The sequence below is a fragment of the Panthera tigris genome, chromosome B2 (assembly GCF_018350195.1).
Source record: "Panthera tigris isolate Pti1 chromosome B2, P.tigris_Pti1_mat1.1, whole genome shotgun sequence".
Taxonomy (NCBI): domain Eukaryota; kingdom Metazoa; phylum Chordata; class Mammalia; order Carnivora; family Felidae; genus Panthera; species Panthera tigris.
This window is the reverse complement of record NC_056664.1, coordinates 15,490,088-15,495,236: the sequence shown is the minus strand read 5'-3', so window position 1 is coordinate 15,495,236 and position 5,149 is coordinate 15,490,088.

Genomic DNA, 5,149 nt, shown 5'->3' with positions numbered 1-5,149 from the left:
GACGTGACGTCAGCAGCCGTCGGAGGGGCGGTGCCGAGAGTGCGCGTGCGTGTGGAGCATGCGCAGAAGTTCCACTCGCGCCCTGAGACCCGGACGCTTTGGAGAGCAGAAAGCATCTGGCGTCGTTGCTTAGACTCTCTCCGCGGCGCCTGCCAGTGGTAGCGGTCCTCTAATTCTCCACTCCTGGTCCGAAGAATCTGGCAACCCACCTTATTCCTTCCGTCCTGGCTAGTGTTTGGGATGCTCTCTCCTCTCCGGTCCTTAAGGTCCCCGCCTGCATGGGAGGGCGGGGAAAGCTCCTCGGAGCCTGGGAAGATGCTCCTCCGCCCCGTCTGCGGTGGAAGACTCCTGCTTTCTTTATTTCCTTTTTCTCCGTCCACTATGTGAAGACAAGTAAAGACCAACCACACGAGAAATGCAAAGGCAATTTATTCAGAGCTTGCTATGCAAGAGAGCCACCATCACTTGAGTTTTGGCAGAAAATCAAAGGCAGGCAGAGGAGTGGGAACGGTTGGTGGAGGAAAAAAGGGAATGAATGCGTCAGGCGTGCCCTCGTTGGAGGCTGCAGGGGAAGCGGTAGGGAGACTAGTTAGAAGTGGGACGTGCTGTGTGATCCCTGGCCATCGCCAGTTAGCCATGTATGGCTTTCGTTGGACCTAGGTCGGGAGAAAAATTAGGGAAGCTGTGAGTTGTTAATCACGCCCTGGCCATTTGGGGGCAATTGTTACAGTCTTTATTGTTTACCTTCCTGGGTGGTTATTGAAGCCACCAGCCCGGCTTCCTGCAAGTCTGACTTCTAGCATGCAGGCTTCCTAGGCAGATGACTACAGATAAGGGGTTGGTTTTCTAGCTAGGCTGCTGCAAGTTGTGGGTCAGAGTCCTATTTTTAGATGTGTCTATTCAGGCTCTCACGTTAAACACTAGAAAATGAAGTTCTATGGAAAGTGAAGTTTAAAACCAAGGTATACTAAATACGAGCCCCAATTTATTAGATTCAGCAGACATAAAACTACTCTGTAAGATGGCTCCTGAAGTTTATAAACATTTTCAGTTTCCCTCCTTACCTTGTCACACACCAGCACTGGTCCTGGGGACATCCCTCTGAGCACACTGCCTGGGTGGGTTTTTAAATCACCACAGCTTGAGAGGTACCCCTTAGAGAAAAGTCCGTTTTAAGGGGGGTGCTGCCCCCTTAAAAGCCCAAATCTGTACAGAACAAACCCCACGGAGGCCAAGCTCTACAGGGAAACTTCGGAATCAGTGGTCTGGAAGTCAGTCCGGTTACGGTGTCCGTAAGTTTGTGGTGTAACGGCTAAATAGAACTTTTAAAAGAGGCATGTGGTGGTGGAACTAAGCCCTTATGGTCCTCCCAACCCCCCTACCATCACCGTCTTTGGTTCCTGAGTATTGGGGTACTAAGCCTTGCTTAGGCAGTGTTTCTTCAAATTGGGAGGAATTCTTTAAGTTACAGCTTTCAAGAATCCCGCTTGCTTTATTTACTTCATCTGAAACTTGGACCAGTCACTAATTTTGCAATTTCCTTTTTTTATTTTAATTTTTTTAATTTTATTTATTTATTTATTTGTTTATTTATTTATTTATTTCTATTTGAGAGAAAGAGAGAGAGTGACAGGGTGCGAGCAAGGAAGGGCAGAGAGAGCGAGGGAGACACACAGAATCCGAAGCAGGCTCCAGGCTCTGAGCGGTCAGCAGAGAGCCGGACGCGGGGCTCGAACTCACGAACTGCAAGACCATGCGTGACCTGAGCCGAAGTCGGACGCTTGACCGACTGAGCCACTCAGGCGACCCCCACTTTTTAAAAAAAATTTTAAAATAGAGCTAATCATGGTGACAATATCATAGAGGTATTGAAAGGATTAAATGAGAAAGCGTTTGGCTCAGTGCCTGGCACTTGGCACAGTGAGGGTATAGGCACATCAGCTGCCAATAGCTAAAGGGTGACAATATGGTTGTCTTTAACTGCCATTCACTGTGCTTTTTGATGAGCTGATAAACAGAATGTTTGGAAGCTTCTATAGGAAATAAGTCTCTTAGAGACTTATTAACTTTGCAGCCAGAGTGACCTTTTTTTCTTTTTCTTTTTTTCTTTTGGAGAAAGCATGAGCAGGGGAGAGGAGCAAAGGGAGAGCAAACGAGCAAGAGAGAGAGAGAGAGAGAGAGAGAGAGAGAGAGAGAGAATCTTAAACAGGCTCCACACTCAGCATGGAGCCCAACACAGGGCTTGATCCCACAACCCTGGGATCATGACCGGAGCCAAAATCCAGAGTCAGATGCTCAGCTGAGCCACCCACGTGCCCCAGAGTGACCCGTTCAAAATGTCCTTTCTCAGGGCACCTGGGTGGCTCAGTCGGTTAAGCGTCCAACTCTTGATTTGTATTCAAGTCATGATCTCGCGGTTCGTGGGTTCCAGCTCTGAGTCTGCTTGGGATCCTCTCTCGCCCTCTCTCCCCTTTCCCTGTCGGCACATGAGCTCCTCTCCCCCCACCCTCTCTCAAAATAAATAAATAAACATTTTTTTTTAAATGGCCTTTCTCTGCTTAAAATCCTCTGTGCCTCTTTACCTCAACCTCATCTACTATCCGGGTCCCTCTTGCCTTAGGACTTTCTCACGTTTGTTCTCCCTTCCTGAAATGCTCTTTTCCCAGACAGCCACATAGCCTGTTCCCTGACCTCAATTTTGGTCAAATGCTTCCTCCGAAAGGCCTGTTATAACCACCCTACCTAAAATGGCAAACTCGTTGCCCAAATCCCAGTTTCCTCCTACACTCTACTTTTCCTTTCTTCCGCATCACTTACCACCTCACACACAACGTAATCCGCATACTCATTTTAGTTGTTATTGAGTCTCTCACCAGAATGCCAGTTTCACAAGGTGAGGAACCTTTGCTTTGTTAACTGATGCATTCCCAGTTTGTGGGACGGGGCTTGGCACATAGTAAGTGCTCGACTGGGACTCCAATGAAAAGAGATCCCACACTGTGAGTGGGCAGCCATTCTGTCCTTCTTTAATATTGTACGCTCAGAGCTCCTAAAACCCTTGGAATGTCCTAAGTGTAGAAAGTGATAAAGACGCCTTGCATCATGTTAATGAGGTGACTTGGGAACTACACCTGAGGATGGGGGCTGGTTGCCTGGAAAACCAACCAGGTGATTAAAGGGTCAGGACTTTCAGTCCTGCCCCCATGACCTCCAGGAAGGGGAGAGAGGCTGGAGGCTGACTCAGTCCTCAATGGCCAATGATTTAAACACCCATGCCTGTATAATGAAGCCTCCATCAAATCCCCCAAGAGGAGGGGCTTTGGAGAGGAGGGGCTTTGGAGAGCTTCCCGGTTGGTGAATACTTGCAGATTTGGGGATAGTGGTGCACGCGGGGAGCGCATGGAAGCCCGTGCCCCTTCCCCCACACCTTGCCCTAAGCAGGTCTTCCATCGGGCTCTTCTTGAGTTCTATCCTGTTAGAATAAACTAGCAATCTAGTAAGTGAAGTGTTTCTCTTAGTTCCGTGAGCCACTCTAGCAGATTAATCAAACCCAAGGAGGAGGTGGTGGGAACTTCCAGTCTACAGCTCGTCAGTCAGAAGCCCAGGAGACAGCCTGGATTTTCAACTGGAATCTGAAGCAAGGGTGGCGGGACACCCATTTGTAGGACGGAGCCCTTAATCTGTGGAGTCTGATGCTATCTCTGGGTAGATAGTGTCAGAATTGAGTCAAAATATAGAATACCCAATTAGTGTCCCAGAGTTGCGTGGTGGTGTGGAGAAACCATCCCCTCCGCACACTCGCACATACACACACACACCAGAATTGGATGACACAATCTTAGCGGGCAATGCAATTTTCACGAAATTTAATTGAAATGTGAATTTTTCAAAGTCACAGGTGCGCTTCATTTTGACCGTGTACCTTGCTGCCCGGTGGTGGCGTCACTTCTCACTGCCTTGTAACCTGACTGCCCCCTGGTGGTTAACTGTCCTCACTAAATCCCGGGAATAATTGTATCGCCAGTCAGTCCATCAAATCTGGTTGGAAGCGATTCAGAGTCAGCCAGTCCCATTAAATGTGCAGAGACCTAGACTTCAGGCTATGAAAACAGAATATGTTTAGGAATGGCATCATAGCTTTCCGATTTTGATTTCACTTTCAGCAGGCTAGTATTTACCAAATATCATCTACCTCAACCCCTGATGTTTTTTTCAAGTGATAAAGAAATGGAGACCCAGTGAGGTTATAGCTCTAAGGCAACTGTCTTCATTTTGATTTTTTTTTCAACATTTTTTATTTATTTTGGGACAGAGAGAGACAGAGCATGAACAGGGGAGGGTCAGAGAGAGAGGGAGACACAGAATCGGAAACAGACTCCAGGCTCCGAGCCATCAGCCCAGAGCCCGACGCGGGGCTCGAACTCACGGACCGCGAGATCGTGACCTGGCTGAAGTCGGACGCCTAACCGACTGCGCCACCCAGGCGCCCCAACAACTGTCTTCATTTTGAATAGCAATTAAAATTGATCTAATGACAATCCATTACATCATGATTGGTGGATATATAAATTCAGGTACTTGATGTATTAAATCGCATCTCCAAAACATCGGAAGAAAGACAAATCTCGGATGTTCGTGGAGGCTCATTTTCCTGGTCATTTGACCAAGAAGTGGCTCAGCGGGTCTGAGTTGGCTCAATCAAATAGGCAGATAGCAGCTGTGGGACTCTGGATGTTCCCCTATTCTGACCGGTCATAGAAGTTCTTTACCCCACTCTGATCCACCACTGTAATGCATATGTAAAAAATTAAGGGCAGAGGGGCCCCTCTTGATTGGAATGTTGGACCCTCTATGACTGGCCTAAGCTCTGGGATAATTAGATTTGAGGGATTGCATGCAGTTGACTACTTTCTACGAGAAGGTTTTTCTCTAATAAACCTGCATAGGTTTATTGATTTATGAAATAAACCTATTTTATACCTGCAGCATTTGACCCTACAGGTGCTTCCATGACCCTTTTCCATGATGCATGGCAACACACAGGAGTGTCCTGTGTACGAGGAGACTTCCGCTGACCTGTCAAAAGTGCTGCCATGTGTATTATGTAGATATGATTACAGACTTCAGTACTGTCCCTATGGTTAGTCCC